Raw genomic sequence first — 23618 nt, forward strand, 5'->3', positions numbered from 1 at the left:
TATGAGCTCCCCCCCCCCCCCACACTTCCATCATCTGTTTTCTTTTCCCCATCAAAGACCAAAAAACACCACCACAGCCCGCAAGGATGACCCCCTTATCCTTAAGGGCCCCTCCACACCTGCAGGGCCTGTTCAATCCCGTCTTGCAAGCCCAACGCCCAAAGGTCAATGCCTACAGCCGACAAATGTACCCCATCCCCCCGTAAGTACATACCCACGTTAACCTCCAACTCCATGTGGCGCACTACCAAGCCCCCATTCCTTTTAACAAAACGCCCCAAAGCCTTGTTAACCTTTATGCGGGCTTTGAGTCTGACTACAGACCGTGCCATCCGCCATGCAGTACGTGCAACTATGTCAGACCACACCAGTACCATACCTGGGAAATCCCTGCGAAAAATCGTATATTTAACATTGGTGATGATATCCCTGGTAGATCTAACCCCCAAGTCATTCCCCCAACATGGAGCACCAGCACGTCAGGGGGCCTATCCAGGCTGGCATATTTTGATGATTCATTGATTATGTATTTGTATTTTTTTGGATGAACTACATGATTCGGCATACCATCTTCAAGGGAAGGCGTCCTTTTGTCCCATTTTTTTGCTATTGTTCAAATATACCCATAGATATAAAAATGATGTATGAGATATACAAGGGGTGGTTTGTGGAGATTGATTCCAGCTGAATGTAATTAACTGATTAATGATAGATGTGAGCTATAAGCCTTTATATGTGAAGTTGGTTACAATTTTTATTGCAGGTATGTGGTCATGAGGAAGGGCGATATCATGCTTAGCCCGAAACTTTACCTGAATACCTGAATTATACCTGATGTGATGTAAATTTTATCAATAAATTTACTTTTGTTTGTGCAGCAATCCCTTTTCTGCTTTTTTATATTGAGTCTTTGGGACAGACTCGATTGCTGGCACACCTGTTTCACTGACCGTGTATGCATCTCACCTACTAATATATATCTTTTTATTTTTTTTTATTTTTTTTAAATAGGCAAAAATTAAAAATGCTTGTATACGAAACGTGGCTAAATGCGAATTACCCCGTTTAGAAGAATATGGCGCTTGAAATGTCTGTAAACTCAGCTTCTGAATTTTCAGCTTTTGCGTTCCAAAAAATGCCTCTAAACTTAACTGCCTAGAAACTACTGTAAACGACCTGTGTACATGGACAGATAAGATACCATAGAGGAGAGTTCAGGGGTAGTTGAAAAAAACTCCCAACTGCTCCTATATGTCAGCAGCCGTGTACATGAGGCCTTATACAAGCTGCACACTCACTACTTTACATTGTAGCAAAGTGTAATTCCTTCAGTGCTGTCACATGAAAAGACAGAATACAATATTTACAGAAATTTGAGGGGTTTACTCACTTTAGTGAGATACTGTGTGTGTGTGTGTGTGTAATATATATATATATTTATTTAAAGTTAGCGTGTCGTGACATTATAACTATGATGTGCTATTGCATGATCACAAGCAAGTATTGTAAGCTTTTGTGGGTGAGATCTTCACTCCAATCTTTATCTTTCTCTGTCTCTTCTATATTTATACTTTAGAAGAAAAGCCACAATGCAGCTGCGTAAGTTATAACCCATTCTACCTCCCTCTGCCACACCACAAAGGCTAGGGAGGGGGCAATGCACAAAAAAGGAAATATTGTAGCCAACTCATCCACCATATGCCCCTTATCCCTTCTTTACCAATGGTTCATTTGATCAGTATGCGCCAACACAGGAAAAAGACAGATTTTAAGGGGAAAGATATGGAAATAAGATCAACATTTATTTAAAAAATATTTTATTGAATAAAACTCTACAAGCCATACAACATACAAGCACTGGAGCATAAAGAATAGGCACCACAGAATACTAGAACAAGGGAGTGGGTTCATACTGTAGATCCAGTAAACTATTAGGTAGCCATACAAAGTGTAACTAGTAAATTTGGTGATAATGGTGATATTATGGGCTTGATTTACTAAAACTAGAGAGTGCAAAATCCCCTGCAGCTCTGCATAGAAACCAATCAGATTCCATTTTTTTTTGTCAAAGCTTAATTGAACAAGCGGAAGTTAGAAGCTGATTGGCGACCTTGCACAGCTGCACCAGATTTTGCATGCTCCATTCTTAGTAAATCAAAGCAATAAATTAATTAATCAATCACATGTGAAAAATTACACATTAAAAGAACAATTAGGTGTTTTAGAAGTAAATATCTGGTGGCCTAAAGTGAAAACTGGGAGCAACTGGGAGCAACTGGTGGCATAGCTAGCGGAGTCTGTCAAAACTGATCTGTCCCCTGTGAAAGGGGCCTAAAGGTTTATTTCTGCTGGCACTGCCTATCCATTCAGAACTCCAATTTCCAATGCTATTGTGAACCGTTTATGTTCAAATATGCTGTGCTAGCAGCATAATAAAGAGCCAGACCTCTGCTCAACACAGAGCACAGCACTCTGGGTTTCCAGTGGTCTAACACACCCCCACCCGGTGCTCCAAAAAACACTGAGTGCACCCATTCCAGTTTCCAGTAGTTTGACACACCCCCTTGCCCAGTGCACTAGAAAACACTGAGTGCAGCCACCCTGGTCTCCAGTGGTTTGACACGTCTTTTACCTGGTTCTCCAAAAAACAGAGTGCAGCTGTCTAGTCTCAAATGGTTCTACACATCCCCTGCCTGTGCTCCAATCAACAGAGAGTGCAGTGGTCCCATTGTCCCATGGTCTGACAAGCCCCCTGCCCAGTGCTTCAATCAACAGCACCCACAAGATTCCCTGTTTGCAAGCTTGTGATATGTCTCCACCGCATAGATTTTCGCCCGTATTTGGGCTATAACAACCTCATCTGCGCTGAAAGTTACAGGCAACATTAATCAGAAACTACTAATTAGTAAATATAAAATGATATGCAATAAAATGATTCCCTTGCTTATGGAGACAGCTGCAACAGAATAGTTCTCTACCCGGCAAGGTGCAGGCTACTTATAAGACTGATAATGCTGAAATACAAGCTTATCTACTTTTGGACCACAAAAAGAGATTAGATGCAAATGGCTCAACCGGTGATTACATGAAATATTCTCTAAACTTCCTTCTTCTACTCATGTTCTGTGGCTTGCTTTAGCTTACAGAGGAACTGCAGGCAACAAATACTACCAGTCAATGATCTACTACTACTGCTGTCAAGAAAGCAGGTAGTCCAGCAAGTTCACCCAAAACTGACCTGATACATTTCTGGACAGCTACTTGGACTCTATTGTTGAGACCCAGGGGCTGAGTTCCCAGGTCTGTGCACTTACTGTGGCAATTATGAAGGGTTCCCACAATTCCTGTTGGATTTTGAATTTATTTTATCATGGAAAACAGGAGAAGCTGAAACACACAAAGGTGGGCAGGAACACTAAAAAATCACAAGGTGGACAGGGAGTCAGCATTATGGCAAGGAGTATCTAAAACAGATAAGAAGCCAAGCCCACTAGGCCCTACCTATAACTTAAAGAACCTTTGGATGACTGACCCTTTAAATATATCTAAATTGTATGTATTGGCTTGCAGGTATATTTAGCAGGCATCTCAAATAATTATGTTTGAAATTTCAGACTCGTCAGTACTATTTATACAGATCTTTAAATTAGAACGGAAACGTGGACGGGTATAGAGAAACTAAGGACAAAATTATTTGCTTCCAAAATTCCTTTCGAAAGAGCAACATTTAGATTCTAGATTTACATACACACACACATAGTCACCATGCCCAGGCAAAGTCCATAAAGTGTTAAAGCAGACCCAAACCCTAACTGGATGACATTTCAATTGCTAAAACTTTATGTATGAAACAATTTGTTTAAAGACTTTTCAACTTTTTATTTTTGCATTTTAGTGATTTCCTATCTACATGTACAGTACTCTAGCAATGGATATATGGCATTTCTCAGGGCTGGCTTTCTGGTGGTAAAAACAAGAAAGGCAAATACTTTAAAAAACTCATGTGACAAAGTGAAAATAAGAGCACAATTAAGAAATTAGTTCTCACCCTATAATAGAGAGTGCCTAAACGAGGGGTAGGCAACCATCGAGAGGTGGAGATCTACCTCAACAACATGAAAGAGATCGAAGATCCCTGGGGTCTGGTGCCTTTTTATAATATAAATTAACTAGCAAGGCCTAACTAAATAGTAATGGAAAACTTAGAATATAATAAAACAAATGTCACTGTGAAAATATATAAATGTAGCCTACCTGTGGACAGTGTCAGTAGAGCAGTGGACCAGCGTCTGTAGGGCAGTGGATGGTGTGGACAGTGTCAGTAGGGCAGAGGATGGTGTCAGTAGGGCAGCGGATGTCTTGTGGAAAGTGTCCGTAGGGCAGAGGTCGGTGTCAGTAGGACAGTGGATGGGGTCAGCAAATAGAACAGTGGACAGTGTCAGTCAGTAGGGCAGAGAAATGTGTCAGTAGGGCAGTGGACTGTGTTAGTAGGGCAGAGGATGGTGTCAGTAGGACAGTGTCAGTAGGGCTTCAGCCAAGGGAGTACACATGCCGCAGCAGGAATTATACCCCTGTTGCTTTCAGTGGGGCCTACCAATCTATTCAAATAAATAGGGCCACTCTGCAAGCACCTGCAACTGTGTGCTTGTATTGGGTCTAATGAGTTATTGCAGGTGGTGAGGAGGGAATAAAACACTTCCTCACTGCCTGCCTTAACCCCTTTGTTAACCCCTTGATTGGTTACCAGGCACAGCTGCACGAGATTTTGTACTCTCCAGTTTTAGTAAATCAACCCTTATGCACAAGGCTTTATAATTTCATTGGCATACTGTATTGCTGCTTTTTTCTTCTAAAACTTAGGGCTGGGTTCACACTGTTGTATGGAGTGAATCACAAGAGGGGTCTGGTGCCAGAAGACGTACAGGACTCCTGTGTAATTCGTTCCACAGCACCCCCCCGGAGATGAGTGAGGCGGTCACAATCTCCGGACATGCAAATTAGATATGGGAAAACACACATCCAATTCACAATAGTGTGAACCCAGCCTTATTCTTTAAAAAATATTATTCTAAAAAATTATATATATATTATTCTTGTTGTGGAAAAAAACGATAAAAATATATATATAATTGTAAGCTAGCTAAGCTAATAAGGGGGTGGGCAGACTAATGAAAGATGTTTTCTGATTGGCTGTTAACCCCCCTGACGGTATTCCCGAGTCTGGCTCGGGTGGAATTTTTATACCAAAAGCGGTAACCCCGAGCCAGACTCTGGACCGCATTGCTGGATCCTGGAGGACGCTTCCTTACCTTATCCCTTGGATCCAGCGATGTCCCCCCGCTGTACAAGCGAGCCGTGTCTTGCTCGATCTATCACATCGCTGATCTTCGTGCCCTGCGAGTGTTGCGACGCAGGGGAACGGAGATCGGCACCAAATTCTAAAAGTGAAACACTCAGTAATATTACAGATTACATTGCTGTATGTAATAATTTCACATCCCCTTTGTCCCTAGTGTTCTGCCCAGTGTCCTGCATGCAGTTTTATATAATAAAAACTGTTCTTTATGCCTGGAAACTGGAGATTGTCCATAGCAACCAAAACTGTCCCTTTACATGAAAAATGGTTTTAGACCAGCTAGAAAACAGCGATAATAAATTGTAATCACTTATTAGCAGAATTGAGGGATAGCGATTTGTGGGGAGATCCGTCATCAAATACTGAAAAAGTAATGACAGTGTCAATTCTGCAACTGAGCAAATTTCAGTGTTTTTGATTTGATTACATTATTGAATATTTTTTTTTTTTTTTTTTTAACAGGCACGTTTTTATTTGCCTCCATATAGGAGAAAGTCATAGGTACAATACAACAGTGCATCGTACATTTAAAATAAACCATAACATTCAGTGTACAGTCAGTCTTTCAATTAGTGCACATTAACATGTTCGGATCAAAAAGAGAAGGGAAAAGGGAAGACCAAGGAAAAGAAAAGGAAAAAGAAAAAGAAAAAGAAAAAAAAAAAAGGGGGGGGGGGGGAGGAGGGAGACCGTGAATCAGAGTCATTTATAAGGATCATAGCAATAGACATTATGCAACAATACATCTTTGTCCCACATTAACCATACTCGAGCAGGTGAGTATAGGAGGATGCTGCGATCTCAACCGCCAAGTCTTCCTCCCAATATAGCATCTACACTCCCACCCAGCATCCCCAAATCTTGTCGAATTTGGAGGGACATTTCTGGCTCATATAGGTCAATTTGTACAGGGGGAGAGCAGAGTCAATCAACCCCTTCCATTGCGAGATCTCAGGGGGGTTTGGCTTCTTCCAGTTAAGTAGAATGGCCTTCCTGGCATAAAATGCCGCATAGAATACAAAGAGCTGTCTGTGTATACTCACTGCCACTCCGTCACACATACCCAAGAGCAGGATCATAGGGTCCAGCCCCAACGAAAGGCCCCCCACCGAGTTTAGGATCCCCACCACCTCCTTCCAGAAAAGTTGAATAGCTGTCCCCACTGCCGTGCTGCATTTCGGGCATCTATCTGATCACAACTGGTATATCCTCGATAGCCTCTGCGGGGTGTAGTAGGCTTTATGGATAAATTTAAGCTGAATAAATCTATCCCTTGCAGAAATCATCAAGGGAATATAATTCTGAATCCCCTCTCTCCAATCCTCCTCCCCCATAGTCGGGAGGTCAGACCTCCATTTATGGAAAAGTTTAGTCCCCTCCGCAGACTCCGGAGTGGAGAGTCTTAGGTACAGGGAGGATAGAATACGATCTGCATGTTTGGATATTAGGAATCTCTCGATCTGATGTGAACGTAAGGAGACCCCGCCGGGGAACTGGGCCTGCATCGCGTGGCGTAGCTGCAGGTATCGGAAAAACATTTTAGTAGGTAGCTCAAAATCCGCTCTCAGAGTGTCAAAGTTAAGAAGGACCCCCCTAGGCATAACATGCTGGAGAGTCGTAATGCCGTATTTGGCCCACAGTGTAGGATCCGGGACAAAGTTTAAGTGTTGCAGCTGAGGGTTGCCCCATAATGGAGTATATGGTGAGATATCCAAAGGGCCATTAAGTTTCGCCGACACCTGCAGCCACACACGAACCGTCGTTCTCATAGGGGATGTAATACCTGGGTGTGCCTTAGGCCCTCTAAAGACCAAATTGCTGAGTGCGGCATAGGAAACCAGAATAGCTGCCTCCAAGTTAACCGACGGATTGGATCGCGATTGTGCAAACCACCACCTCACCGTCACTAGCACCGCCGCCCAATAGTACTGTTTCAGGCACGGCAAAGCCAACCCCCCAGCGGACAAGGGTAGCTGGAGGGCGTCTTTCGCAACTCTGGGTACCGCTCCGGCCCATATAAACACAGTAGTCGTCTGATCCACCTTCTTAAAGAAGGAGTTCAGGATCGGGGTAGGGGTGTTCCTAAAAAACGTACAAAAATTTTGGTAGGAAGGTCATTTTTAACAAATTAATTCTACCCACCAGTGATAAGGGCAAGGACTTCCACATTTGGCATTTGGCAATCAGATCATCCAGGACTGGGTACACATCATCATTCAAATATTGTTCGGGGTCTCCCTTCACTACTATCCCCAGGTATCGGAACTGCTGAACAAATTTCAGGGGCGTTGGCGTGATCATGTCCCGGGGGTCCTGAGAAAGTGAAAATAGCAAGGATTTATCCCAATTGATTCTTATTCCCGAAAAGGAACCAAACTCATCTATGATGTGAAGGGCCTCTTTCAATGAGGAAGACGCCTCAGGAAGGTAGAGGAGGGCTTCATCCGCATATAGAGATATCTTATCAATAAGGGGACCCACCCGCAGCCCTCTAACCTCTTCTGATGCTCTCAGAAGTATGGCCAGAGGTTCCACGGCCAGCGCGAAGAGGCCCGGGGACAGAGGGCAGCCCTGCCTCGTGCCCCTGCCCAGCGGGAACTCCTCAGACACCATCCCATTGGTACGAATTCTGGCTACGAGGCTGTTATAAAGCAACTTAATCCAGGATATAAATTTAGGGCCAAAGTTAAAGCGTTCTAAAACCCTCCAGAGGAATTGCCATTCAACAGAGTCGAACACCTTTTCTGCGTCTAGTGATGCAACGACTCCCTGCCTATCCTGAGTCCTCGCCCTGGAGATATGAGTATACAGGTGCCTTATGTTAATGTCAGTGCCTTTGCCCGGCATAAAGCCCATCTGGTCACCGTGGACTAGGGTCAATATCACAGAATTAAGCCTATTCTCTAGAATCTTTGTTACGATTTTTGCATCGACGTTCAGCAACGAAATTGGGCGATATGAGGAACAGCATTCAGGGTCTCTATTAGGTTTGGGGATCACGACGATCACCGCCTCGGACATAGTGGGTGGAAGGTCCCCCTCCTCCAACATGGTACGAAGCAAGCCATGAAACTGTGGAGCGAGTATTTCCGCTTGGGTTTTGTAAAACTCCGCTGGTAGGCCATCAGGGCCCGGAGTTTTTGACGCTTTGAGGGAGGCAATAGCTGCCTGGACCTCCTCAAGAGAAATCGGGGTGTCCAGGCGGGCATGGACAACATCAGAGAGCATCGAAAAGTCTACCCGTTCTAAAAAGTGGTCAAGGGCTTCCGGGGTAAAGACCTCTCTGGGGGCGTAGAGGGCCTTGTAGTATTGCACAAACCTAGCATTAATTTGAAAGGGGTCCGATATTACCTCTCCCTGCTCCCCCTTAATTCTGGCTATATGAGCTACTGATACCCTCTGCTTTGCCAGCCACGCCAGGAGTCTGCCCGTCTTCTCCCCCTGTTAAAATATCCGTTGTGTTTAGGTCAGCAATATCTTCCTGCTAGCCTCCGTCCTGAGCAGGGAAATCTCCCTGTGAGCCAATTGTAATGCAGCATAGGTCGCTCCATCATCTCCCAGTATGTACACCGTTCCAGCTCCTGCGCCCTTTTTTCCGCATCTTCCAGAGCCAGCCTTGAACTTTTCCTGGCTCTAGAGATGCAAGTCTGGTATTGACCTATAGCATAAGCTTTGTAGGCATCCCAGAGCACCGTGGAAGCCACGGTGCCCCTGTTCTGCCCCCAGTATGACCTCAGTTCCACCTCTACTCTCTGGGCCACCCGCTCATCCGCCACCCAGTACCCAGAGAGGCGCCATAAAGCGGGCCCCAAATTGGGGCCCACCTCGAGCCGCAGCAGCATAGGCGCGTGATCGGATATGCCCCTGGGCAGAAGCTCCACCCCCATAGTGCGGGGAAGCAGCAAAGCGTCCGCCAGCAGCAAATCAATCCTGGAGAATGAGACATATGTGGCGGAGTGGCACGTGTATTGTCTGTCAGCAGGATGTTTCCACCTCCAAATATCAGTTAACCCATACAATTCCATCGATTTCAGAAGTGGGGAACTCTGACCCGTGCCCATCCGGAATCTATCTAGAGATGGGTTTGGGGTCATATTAAGGTCACCCGCTATCAACACCCCGGCGCCAGGATATAGTGCCATTATAGGGGTTAGTTTATTCAGGAGCTCCATAGTAGCAGGAGGGGGTACATAAATTCCCACCAGAAGCATCTAAAGACCATTACACATGGCATGAAGCGTTACATACCCACCACCCGGATCCAAATGAAGATCAAGGAGGCAGAACTGGAGAGATCTATGACCCAGAACACTGACCCCCCTGGCATAAACAGAGTAGGTAGAGTGGTAATATGCCCCAACCCAAGGTTTCTTAAGGGCCAGCGTCTTCCCTCCAGTCAGATGGGTCTCCTAAGTATGCAGATCTGCGGGGAGTATTTTTTTAATATATGTGAATACTAGGGAGCGTTTATGTTTGGAGTTTAAGCCCCGTACATTCCAGGACAAAATGGTCAGTGGAGCCATAATCTCATCACCCATAAAAATACACGGTGTCCCCGGATCACCAACCAGTTACCTATAGGCCCTCCTACTAGCACACATACAGCAACCTCCCCCAATATACCGTCCCTCGGGTCTCCAACCCCCTTACCAGGAAATGAGCCCCCTTAATTCGCGTTTGCTGACACTGAAAGGAAACACTGAAAACCTGACCCAAACCAAACATAACAAAAATTTGGAAAAAACATTGAGAAAGACCAGCTGAACACATTAACTTCCCCCCCTTCTTCCCTCCCCCCCCCCACCCCGACACCACCCCCCAAACTTCGGGGTGTCCTAATCCCTAAACAACCTTCCCAGGTATCTACCATGGGGGTGCGTGTGAAGATAAGCACCATGAGTGCTACAGTCTTAGCACTGCAAGTCCGGTCTAGTCCATCTTCCGGATGAAAGGGCCCTGCAGAGGCATATTTTCGTAGTTTCACCCAGCCATTGCCGGGGGCACAATCTTAGAAAGAGAACCGTTACAAACCAATAGTTGAAAAATATCGCTCAAAAGAAGAGTCACTGGGCTCCGCCAGCAAGTGGGGATCGGGGCAGGCAGGTCACAGCAGGGGTAATAGTCAACTGTTCGGGAAACAACTTCCTGCACTTAATGACCGAGCAGTGGATTAACAGGAACTGGAGCCTGCCCCCGCCAGCTACCCCGTAGGAGACCCAGTACACAGTGCAGTCAAAAATGAAAGCGAGTCAGTCACAGATCCCCTCAGGGGCGGCTTACCGATCCTCCCGTCCCCGTGGTAGAGTGTCCAGCCAGGCCGCAGCTTCTTCCGGTGAGGTAAAAAAAACGTACCGTTTCCCCATCTTGGACTCGGAGCCGGGCCGGGAACAACATGTAATACTTAATGCACCTGTTGCGGAGATTTAACTTAACCTGGTCAAAAGACCGGCGTAGCTTCTGGGTGTCGATGGAGTAATCCGGGAAGATCATCAAGCGCGCCCCTTCGTAGGTAAGAGCCTCCACTTTGCGTGCCTCCCGTAACACCAGATCACGATCCCTAAAGTGGAGGAGGCGGAGGATGAGCGTGTGTGGAGGAGCCCCCGGGATGGCCCGGACGGCAGGCATTCTATGTGCCCTCTCCACAGTGAAGAACCTCGAAAATGGCGCTTGAGGCAGGAGTGTACGAAGCAAACCCTCAGTGAAATTCTGGGGGTCTGCACCTTCCGCCCCCTCAGGCAATCCCACAATGCGGAGATTATTCCTCCGATTTCTATTTTTGGAATCTTCCGCTCTGCTTTCCAATATTTTCACCCTGGTCTGCAGTGTTCTGAGGGTCCCAGAGTGATCCCGCAGCACGACCTCGGAATCCCCCACGTGGCGTTCCGCTTCGGTCAGCCGAGCACGGAACGAGTTCATATCCCGTCGGATAAGGCTGATATCTAATTGCACCGATTCTATCTTCCCTGTAAGGGCAGACTGGCAGTTCGTAATAGCCTGCATCAGCGCCGCGAAATTGGATTGTTCCGACAGCGCCGGGTCCGGATCTTCTGGCGGGGACGCCATGCGGGCTGGAGGCTTCGGGTCTGGAGACGGGCCGGAGCTAGGCCGAGGCTTCGTTTTAGCCGATGCGGGGGTTCTGCGGCTGTTTGAATTACCCTTTCCTTTGGTCATCCCCTCCCGGGTCCATTTGCGCAGGATGCGGTCCCACTACCCACTAAATCTGCAGGGCAAGGATCTCGTTTTCCAGGTGTTCAGCCGGAGCTCACTTCATGTGCGTCCACTCAGTCGGCCATCTTGGACATGCCCCCTTATTGAATATTTTTTATTATTATTATATTATTATTTGGTATAATTATTTATAATTATTTATTATATTATAATTTATTATTTCATTTTTCAAACTTTATCATACCCGGGATGTCTGCTAGACTCTGGTTTGGACAGATTTAAAAGAGTTATTGCTAAGAATTACCGGACTACAATATAAAACGCCAAATTTTCATGCAAAATAATTGTACCGCTTTTAGCACCTAAAATCCAAAATAATCGTACCGCCAGGGAGGTTAAATGTCCTTCACTTTGCTCTCCTTTTGTGTAATGTACTATTAACTCATTTCCCCCAGGAAAAAATCCCCCATATATCCTTCTATGCTGGAATTACTTGGTGCCATTTAAATTGGACAGTTTCTATTTCTTTACTTATTTAATGGCCTTTGGCTCTAGGGTTTCCTGCCTGTTGTCAAAACCTGACTATTTTTAGTTTGACGACATTTTAAAGACTCTATCGTATTGCAATTTTACTTACCTTCCCTCGTCAAGTTGAAGAACCACCTGCTGCTCTACATCTGACACTCCAGCTTCACTGCAATAAGAAATATCTCTGCCACCCAGTTGCACTTATAGGATTAGTGTTTATTATATCATTGCTCTCTTGGAGGGAGCGTTTTTCAGGCACAGTTCCCAGCATAACTCAACTATTGGTGCTCACAGCTTAGCACTGGTATTTTTTGGTGCCAAGGTATGAGGAGTCACCACAGCTGCTCCTGGTGTAGGAGATAAACATATAGAACATAGGCTTGGTTTAATATTAGGGCTTGCTAAGGGTTGGATTTACATGTCCTGCCCCCCCCCCCCGGCCACCTGTTTGTGCTACCCCAGTTGCCTCCCTAGACAAAGAATCATACTAACAAGATCAAACATAGCCACACAAGGCACATCAGGGACAGAGAGGCTGATTTGTCCACTCTGCTTCTAATATCTGAGAACCAATATCCATAAAACTTGGGTAAATTGTCATCCTGCTCTGCTAAAATTATGGTTCTGGGTGAACAGACTGCAAACTGTGGTAGGACATCATCAATGAAGAACCATCTGGATGGCACTGGCAGCTGTGAACGATGTCTGGGGCCTTTTATTATATAGAGAAATGTGTACAGACAGCTAGGAGAGAGAGATCGCTTTAGGGGTTAGGAATAAAGGATAATTACACCTTAAAACAAAGTACACATAACCTTTTTGCCCCCCCCCCCCCCCGACCTAACATAGCCCACCCTCCTCCTCCACCGATGGATACTTAGCTTGCCCCTGGCTGTACAATACCCTGCTCTGTCAAGCTATTCCTGTTCACCATCTACCACTGTGGGAAGGAAGGATAGATAAGCAAAATCAACTTGCAGTATATACTGTATATTGACTGGAACTCTGCCAAAGGTTAGCCTTTTTTTTAAACATATATTTAAAAACGACATACGCATGCTGCTGACAGAGCTGAGACCTGAAGCATACCACTGTAAAACCAGGGGGCAAGAGACAAGAGCACTAGACAGCATGGACTGACATCAAAGCTGTATCGCTGGGTGAGCCAGGTCATGAAGTCATGCTGAACTAGGGCAGAGGATTTCTGCTCAAGCAGAGGAAATTGTGGCCATGACTTATTGCTGCTACAGAGGCTGAGCCTTTAGAAACTAACCACCCACTACCCACCTAGCCATCCCATATCATGCAGGTCTTGCCTTGGCTGTCCTATGGTATGATTGGGCCCAACACAAGCTGGCTGAAGATTCAGGACCAAAGAAAATTTAGTTGCCACATAGAGACCTTTGCTAGTCACTTCGTTTTATAGGTACCACACAGAGGAGTCCCATATGACTTAGTCATCCCTTGGGTGCAGTGTAGTTGCAATATCTTTATTTCCAACACAGTACATGTTCTTGTTCACTGTTTATTACTGATATTGCTGGATTCTGTGTTAATAACAAGCTAGTGGTACATAACTCTAATTTAAGTAGCTCTAGCATAGTGATTCTACTGTCTAGCAGATTGTGTCTAAAGCCTACCTCCTGTGTGTTCATGCTCAAGCCTCTATTACTTAAATTCATCCTAATTCACCACTAAGCGGCCTTGTGTCCTTTCTCTGGTACTAGCACACTACCAAGTCAAGAGTATCTTTGATTGTGATTCCTTAAGTGTTTGTGGTGATTTCCATTTAACTAGCTGTGTCAGAGGGGCTGAGAGGGATACCCAAGTTAAGGTGCAGAATGGAGAACCTAGGTTAATAAGTGGCTGTTTTGAGGTGGCGCTACTTATACATGCACACACTGCTTTCCAGCTTAGTGCCTGGTAAAAAAAAGAATATAATATTACCCATGCATGACTACTGTATAAAAGATGTACCCTGCCTATTACCTTGCTGCCATGCCCGCCCCTCCAGCCTCCCACTACCCACCTTCTTGTCCAATAACTGAGACCACACCAAGCTGAAGTAAACATCGGCCGAAGCAGCCATTTTTTTATTAACACACAATAAACTTTACATTAACTGTATAAAAATACCTATTATAACCACCCCCTCAGTTAGATACTCACGTTGGTCTTTGCAGGAAAACCCCCCCCCAATCTTGCCACCACTCCACTCTGGCACTGCAGTACCATAAACTGAAAACAGGCCTCTAGCTGAAATGCTAGCTCAGAGACAACAAAACATTTACCGCAGTGCCCCCTCTTAACCAATTCCAGCTAAAAAACGTTAGCTGGAAAACCACCAATGGGACCCATACCACCAATGGGTCCCGGACTCTTCCACATTCAGGGTTTCTTCATTCACCCGCAAAGACCAACCCCCCCCACTTCTGCCACGACATCCAATACCCTGTAGAATAAGATCACACGATTAACAGTAACACCCAACCTTTACTTACCAAAATCAGAGAGGAAGGGTGGGAATCTTGCTCCTCCTTGCCTCACTGAGCTGGGGAGGAATTCCCACTCTGCTAAGTTCTTTTCCACTCCTCCCTTACCTCCTATCACCAATCCAACCATCCCCACAAAACACCTGATCTCCAAGGGTTCCACTTTTAACCCTGTCATGCCAGCCCTCCGTCCATGCATTCTTTTTTCTTTCCTCCGGGCTTTTCTGGATGTTTGGTAAACCAAAGAGTACTTGGAAATGAATATATCTGGGAAATCTTTCATGGCAATCGTGTTCCTGGCGTCCATTCCTGCTCTGCTGAGGACCTCAGCTGATGACATTTGTCACCAAAGTACTCATTTTCTGTTGACAGCAGAATGTGTTTGAAGTTGCTGGTCACATTGGAGACTGAGATCATCCCTTCAATAAACATTCCTCATTGCTGAGCTGTGACACTTCATAAGAGAACTTCCAAAGTTGCTACAGTTTTAATTTAACATGCAGGGTAAGCGTTGGCGAATATAAAAAGCCTTAAAGTATATAATGGGAGGAACTCACAAAAAGCAGTCAGTCAAAAGTCAAGTGTAGCACTGACCCCCGAAGGAGCTGCTGGTTTGATTGGGCTTACCGTTACCTTCTCCTCCTCGATCTGTGTCTAGGGGATCCCGTGGTAGATGGCCCAGTAATCTCAGAGACGACACAAAGGGATTTTTATCTGCAAAATGTAGACAACGAACAGTCTCTTAAAATAGGATCAGAGGGTTAGGAAGGAAGTTCAGGTACTCTTAGTGTCAAAGTCAATAATGAAGAACTTGCTTACTTTGACTAAATCCAGAGAATAGCCATTCACAACTGGATGTTCACTCAAGTTGGATAGTGCTTCTCTCACATGGCCTAGCAGCCAACAAGGTGCTTTACTCAGGAACAAGTCTCTGCCAGGAAACTAACACTTATGGAACACTCATGTGATACCTGGATCTTTCAGCCAGCTTGGCGATACCCACAAGACAAGATGCACTTAGGTACTTCAGCCCTTCCAGGCTCTTGCTAAGAAGCCAACCCATACGTGGCCTTCTTCTGAAGAGTCCTCCCCTGCTATGAAGTTACTGGGCCTCTCCAACTACTGGAGATGGCACCGGACCACCTCGGAATCCTTCTTTAGTTTCCTTGCCTTGGGCTAGCCAGCCCCAAGACAAGACAGGTGGATCCGCACCCCAGGCCATAGCCTTCCTGGGGGCTGGTCAGGAGGACCAGGACCATGGAGTCAGAACATACTTCTGGACTGTAACCCCCGAACCACGTGACAGCCACATCTTAAGTACCCTCTCCCAGAAAGCACAGCAAGAGTTACACACCCACTGGGCAGGCTCCGAAAGAGAGTAAACCTAAAGCACCCAACTAGACTGTGGTTCTATGCCTGCCAGAAGAGACAGTGCCCCTTGTGGCCAGGCTGAACATTCTATAGTCCAGTCAGACTGATGCTGAGGTCCAAATTTAGAACAATTGTACCTGAACCAAACTGCAGTTCAGGTGTAACCTTAACTTTCAAAAAGCATAGCGCGTGCTCTTCAGGAGCTGGCGCTACACACGTTTTATCTCAACTGGTGCCATTGCTTATATTAACCACCAATCAGCTTGCATTTAAATTTTTTTCGCCACACAATTTAGAAAATAAACATTTAATAGTGGACTGGCTGTGCTTGAGACAAGGTCGTCTCAGACACTTTTCATCAAAAGGAACTAAACACCCCAAGATACTTACCTCCACCTTCCAGCAACAGTTACATCCTTCGCCTGCCAGTGATCCTGTGTTTCTGCTAAGCAGGAACATGGATTGCCGCCTACCCACGGTACAACCACCCCCACACAGTTAGCAAACACTCCCTAGGAACACATTTAACCCTTTGATCGCCCCTGATGTTAACCCCTTCCCTGCCAGTGTTATTAGAACAGTGACAGTGCATATTTTTAGTACTGATCACTGCATTAGCACAGCTCCCAACTGTTCCTGATTTCGAGGCACTGTCCCTGATTTGGATCAAAGTCCCTCTGTCACTCGTTCCATCTCATTTTTCCCTCATTTTGGTCTGATCTATATAGTTGTATATAAACTGCACTTTTTATCTTTCAAAAATTGTTTCCCAGTGCTAAACCTTTTATCCAATTTCTAAATTGCTGCATATGTAAATTTCCAAAGCCAATTTCAAAAGGAATAATAGTGATTAAAAAAAAAATCATTTGTGGGTTTAATTAATCTTTTTTTTTTTTGCATAATTCTCCTTTAAGGGGGTGTGTCAGGGAGTGTGTCCTATGCCCACATACTTTTGTTAATAGGTGTCCCTCGTTCCCAAGTTACCACAACACCATTATCCCGTAGTTTTTACGATCAAAGATGCAACTATGTTATTGTCCCTTGCCAATTTTACATTGTATTTTTTAAAATGTAACTACCTACTCCCAAACTGTAATTTGAAGTAAAACACATAGCCGAGTATTATTCTACACAATTTTTTTATTGTGCATTAAAAAAATAAAAATTGCCAATCTGCCAATAGAACTTAACCAAAAAGTACATTCTATGCATCCAAAAATATAGAAAATATACCAAATCAAATCATTATTCAGCCAAAAAAATTATATCAAAGCAATAACTTCAAGGCCAATAATAAATAACATGTTATCTCCTCCGATTCCACAACATGTCTGGTTGACCGAATGGCCGTTCAGAAACAAACTGAAAAGTGAAAACTGAAAAGTGTGAAATGAAAAGCGTGATTCAACAATCGCCAAACTTCTATTAACACAAAATTAGCAGAAGGAGCCCAAAAGGTGGAGCTAAAGAGCTGAAAACCCATGTAGCACATTTAGTACGTCACTATGTTCGTAATTGTTGGCCAATAATTGTGTGACAGTGTGTATGCAAGACAAGTTTGAGACAACACCCTTTGGACAAAATTCCACGGTTTTGTTGTCAGAAAGTCCGATCGTATGTACGAGGCATAAGTATTTTTTATTGCAAAGAAAATAAAAGTTACAAACTGCACTATGAGGAGCTCTCTCTTTTCTCCTTGATATATGTGATTCCCTTTACCCTCGTTGGTGTTTCTCGATCTGGGCCGTTTCACTGGAAGATACATCTTTGCTACACATGCCTATTATGACTACCTGTGATGGGTGTCATATATGTCCGCTGAGTAGGATGTGAGTAGAACTACTAAGAAGATTTACTTCACTCTCACTTGATTGGAGACATCTGATGGTGGTGTATGGACATTTTACATACTACAATTCCATTTGTATTCAGCACCTAACATATGTTGGTTTGCACATGTTTTGTTTATGAATAGGAGCATGGTATAAAAATATTGTTTTTTTTACCACCAAAAGAATGCTCTATTAGGACAAAAATGTTATTTGGGTACAGTCGCCCGACCGCACAATTGTCAGTTAAAGTAACGCAGTGCCGTATTGCAAAAAATGGCCTGGCCATGAAGTGGGGTAAACCTTCCAGAGGGCAAGTGATTATGATCTGGCAGACATAAAATGCAACAGATACCCTTAAAGTGGTTATATAGTCATTTTTTAAACTTTGACCTACAGGTAAGCCTATAATAAGGCTTACCTGTAGGTAAAAAAAAAATATCTCCTAAACCTGTACGGTTTAGGAGATATTCCCCTCGCAATGCGCAAGTCTGCTTCACTTCCACCTGCGCAGCACTTGTTTGCTCCAGCTGAATCACTTTGATTTATCTGACAGACTTCCAGTCAGATTAGCAATGGCCCTTTACAGGCAGGAACTCATAGCCCCTTTTTGGTGTAGCACGTTGTAGTGAAACATCTTGTAAATCTTCCTCTGTGGCCACTGAACCCAGCTCCACCTCTTTAGGCACTGCCAACCCACCTGGCTGTAGCTGCCCCTTTCACTACCCCTCTAGGCTAACTCTTCACACCAGTCCACCTGACTGCCTCTTCACCAGCCCACCTGGCTGACTCTCAAAAGCCCATCTGGCCAACTCTCAGGAGATCTCCCAGGGAAGGTTAGAAGACTTAAGTACACCACTGTCTTCAGGGAGACTGGTTACATGTGGCAGTCTCCCCCCTTGTTAGTCCTCTCCCCAACAGTGTTGACTACTAACTCTGTCCTCTCTTGCTCCCATGCCTCCAGGAAAGCCGACTGCCCTGCTGGCATGGCCCATGTCTATTTATGGAGTGGTCTCATCCCCCTGCCAGCTTATCTCTGAGAATTTGCTGAGGCTCCATAACTATTGAAGGCTCCTCCTAACATCCACCCACTAATTCTAGAAGGTTCTCCAGATTTCTACATGAGTCCTCCAGCCCCGAACCTTAGTAAACCCTGACCCAGATTCTATAGCTCAGGCTTAGCCCTGAGCTAAACTAAAGTTTTCTACTCTACTTCTAGCCAGGGCCGTCTTTAGTATTGATTGGACCCTGGGCAAAAAAAAATTTGCCCCCCCCATGCAATTTCACTCTCCACCTGCTCTGAGACATACAATAAATAGCAACTAGACTTAAAATCATTTTACTGTATCTGATCAGGCAGCAATTGCGATTGGTTGCCAGCAGTTACAGCATTTCATTACTGTTTACTTACTGGTTGCTAGAGGTTACATTACGTGTAACTGATTAGTTGCTAGAGGTTACAGCACATCATCTCCTCACTGCAGGGGAGCATGATATACATATGAATGTTGCCTTTATTTACATATCAATGCCACCGGCCGCAGCTATTTACTTAGTATTTCGATTTCTATTTACATGTGAATGTCGGTTATTTACATGTAAACACAGGGTCTGCAGGTGAGTCATCTGTACACAACAATAGGGCAGAGCTGGGCAGCATTAGTACCAGCACTTCACACTGAGATATTGGGACACAGCACAGGACTAAAACTTCCAGGGACAAGTGAATTTAAACTGGGATAGTTGCCAACTATGAGGCAGCTGTTTTGGGCCCCACAACAATGGCAGGGCCCAGGGCAGCTGCCCCTTTTGCCCCGCCCTAAAGACGGCCCTGCTCCTAGCATACCCTAACACTAAAGGTGTGCACCCTAAAGCTCAAACACATATATGTGTGTGTGTGTGTGTGTGCGCGCATGTTTATATATACTGACAGTGTCAGTAGAGCAGTGGACAGTGTCAGTGAGGCATATATTGGTGTCAGTAGGGCAGTGAAGGATGGCAGTAGTTTTTATTCTTTTTTACATTTTGTTTTTATTTTTTTTTACTTTTTAGGAGCCCCATTAGGGGGCTTTGGTAAAATATCAGGGATCTAAACAGGGGGGGGGGGGATCTGCTCCACATGGGGTGATTAGGGTATGCCCAGGCACACCTGGCACTCCCTGCGCGCATGCCTATGATCAAAATGTAAAATCCTATATTAATTTCCACATTGTATTTCCACTACTTCTAGCCAACTCCTATTAATTTGAACAGCCCTACAGTTTGTAAACATACATTGTGAAGATCCCCACACATTTAATTCCATGACACATATTCACTATACCCTGTAAGTAGGCACCGCTGTGTCAAAAATATCACAGAGCCTGCCTCCTGAACTACAGAGGTGCTGAGAGGAGGAGTTTCAGGAGGAGGAGTCAGTGCAGGAATCACTGCTTGCAGGCAGCAAACTACCATGGGATATGTAGTCCTTAGACATTGAAAATAAAAAACAGAGAAGCTGCAAAGCATGCAGAGAATCCAAGGAGTTGTGGAAAACAGATGGCCAGCAGACAGGCAGAACTCACAACATTTTTCAAGTAAGGTTATATTGGATTGTCAAAAATACCTGTAATTTGTATTGCAATGACGATGTTGTAAAATGAAAGTGTATGCTGTGAACATTGAACAGCTTTTTGGTAGTCATACCACAGCCTGACTGTCTCTATTGTAGCCCACAGGCTTAAAATCAGTTGTTTATCCTATCCATGCCAACAGTGTGGATGGAGGCATCTTCACTGCCATCTATTATATTGAGATTGTCATGGCACCCACAGGAATACCATAGCACTGCTGAATGGTGGCTGCATCTGACAGGATGCAGTCAGTGTTCAGACGATAATTTTCCACCCATATCAGCCAAATTTCAAATGGACTTTTTTGAGCTGGATGGTGCTAGCTTAAGTCTAGTACACACGTGCCGAATGCTAGTGACATTCGGCCTGTGTGTATGGCATCAAACCAGCCGCCCACTGGCTCCTGATGGCTGAGAGTGCTGAACGGAGTGTTCCGGCGGGGGGGTGGGGGGAATCGGGTGGGGGGGTTGTCCCCCTGTCAGAACACAATAGCTCAGTGGGGGAGATCGCTGTACTAACATTGGATTGTTAGTACAGTGGCTCCGACCTGAGCTGTCGATTTTTTTTTCGACATGGACATCAGCACAGTCAGAGTCTCCAGAGAAAACATTTGTCTACTAATTGATCGGATTGGATCCAAGCCTTTTTGACCCCAGACTGCAAAGCTGTGGGTCCTTGCCATTGGTGAGGGGGGTCACAACAGGGGAGTGTGGCACAAGGCACCATTTAATTGTGGAGCACCAGCAATAACATTAAAGCACATATGTACATTTTGAGCACTTTTTGTTGAACACTTAGCACTTTATTTACATAGTTATTACCAAGGGGTTTTTTTTTTCAGCTTGAACACGGGGGAACGCATTTCCGGCACCTCCAGCACTCACTGTATGTAATGGTAAGGGATGCTGGGGTGTGCTGCAGGGTCTATTGATGCTGGCTGCTGAGGGATATGAGGGATCTATTCTACCTGGAGGGGATCTATTTTTGCAGGGGGGACTATTCTTAATGGTGGGGGGCCTATTGTTGCTGGAGGTGGGTCTTATATTGATGAGGGGTCAGTTATGGCTGGGAGAGATCTACTGTTGAGAAAGGGGACTATTGTTGCTAGCTGCTGGAGAGTCTATTGATGCTGGCTTTGAGGAGATCTGTTGTTGCTGCCAGGAGATTTTGTTTTCGGGTGGGCAATTGTTAATGGGGGGGATCTATTGTTGCTAGAGAGGCTTTATTGTTATTGGCTACAGGGGATCTATTTTACTGCTTTACTTGTTATCATTAACAAATTCCATACAAATTACCCATCACCACAAAATAAGGTTCTGTATTCTCTAAAAGGGCAGTAATGGGAGGTAGAAAGAGGGTGCTCGGAGGTGGGTAGGGGTGGAGAAAAGGGGTGACTCAGAAAGGGGGAGTTCCTGCACCTATTCTCTGAGGAAAAAAAGCCCTGGTTATTCCTGTAAATCATGTATATTATGGTGTATCAATTGTATTCATTCACGTTTTGCGAGCGCTGTTTATATTGTTTTTCCATATTTCAGTGTGTAGTACCCATGTGATAGCTGCTGCAAAATATAGCATTTTTCATTGGTTTTGTCTTTTCTCTGCCCTAGGGCTTTGTTGTTTTATATCCTACGAGCGCTGTTTATGTCAATCTATTTGCATCAAATAGAAAGTGCAGTTGCACTCTGGAAGAGCAGTTGCTGCAGGGCTTAGTAAATGAGGAGAAGAACTTCCATCATCCAATCATGTGCAAGCAAAATACTGTTTTTTTTCTTGTACTTGATTGGGTATTGTTTGCAAGAAAGCATTATTTCATTTACTAAGTTCTGGAGGAACTGCACTTACAGAGCCTATTTGTCTTTAGTAAATAACCCCATTGTGTTATCATATTTACTCCAGTGTGATTCACTAATCGTTATTTACCCTTAGTTTAGTGAGGCGCTTGTGCTGTTACCTTTGCTTTTTATAAGCCTGTCAGGTTTTTTTTTTTTCACATCAGTGTACTCTTAGCCCTTGTACACACGGTCGCATATTCCGACGGAAAATGTCCCATCGGACCATGTTGTCGGATAATCCGACTGTGTGTGGGCTCCATCGGACTGTTTCCGTCGGAATATCCAACCGACAAAGTTTTAGAGCTGGGCTATAAAATTTTCCGACAACATGATCCGATCGGACTTTTGTCCGATCGTTTGTAGAGAATTCCGATCGGACAAAGTGCCACGCATGCTCAGATCAAATTACGACACCAAAGCTATTGGCTACTAGCCGCAGCGTAGTCCCGTCGCAAGGCACGAACGTCATCGCGTTCCGATCGATCTGAGTTTCCGACAACTTTGTCCGACCGTGTGTATGCAACACCACTTTCGGACAAAATCCGTCGGAAAAAATCAGACGGATTTTGTTGTCAGAATGTCCGACCGTGTGTACAAGGGCTAAGGGAGATTTTCTGACACTTCCTTCCCATAGCCAAAATTATGTGCCCCCCATTTCAAGATTTCCCCTCTATTCCTGTTCTGGTGACCACCCAAAGTTTGAAATTTTCTTTCACTTTTGCTTTGGATCATAACAGTAAACAGTACAAATAGAGAGGGTGATTCTCCCCAGCGGGGACACAGAAAACAAAACAAAAAAATCCTTACAGTTGTTCCAATCCCTCTTCATTCTATCCAAAACTTGCATGCGCAGCTCAGTTTACATTCCGGGAGTTGCTGTGAGCAGGCAGGTAGGCATATTTTAGCACAGAAGAGACTACTATAGATCTCCTATTCAAAAAAAAAACCTGCTTGCTGAAATTTTTTGACAGCGGAAATTTAATATCCGTATTGTTTCATCCTGCTCTGCAGCAATGTGATCTACACAAGCACTTGACTTAGCCCTTGTATATACGGTCGGAGATTCCGATGGAATGTGTCCTATTAAACCGCTTTGTCGGATAATCCGACTGTCTGTGGTCTCCATCGGACTGTTTCCGTCGGAGTAGCCGACAGACCAAGTTTTCCAACTTGTCCGTAAAAATTTTCGACAAAATGCTCCAATCGGACATACTCCGATCATGTGTAGCCTACTCCGACGGACAAAGTGCCACGCATGTTTAGATCAAATTCCTAGACCAAAGCTATTGGCTACTAGCCTGAACATAGTCCCGTCGTAAGGAAATAACGCCATCACGTTATGTACAATCGGATTTTCCGACAACTTTGTCCGACCGCGTGTATGCAACAGTTTCGGACAAAATCCGTCGGACAAAATCCAATGGATTTGG

Source organism: Lithobates pipiens, unplaced genomic scaffold (genome assembly GCF_037356315.1).
Source record: "Lithobates pipiens isolate NorthernLeopardFrog02 unplaced genomic scaffold, aLitPip1_a1.2 Scaffold_10, whole genome shotgun sequence".
Taxonomy (NCBI): Eukaryota; Metazoa; Chordata; class Amphibia; order Anura; family Ranidae; genus Lithobates; species Lithobates pipiens.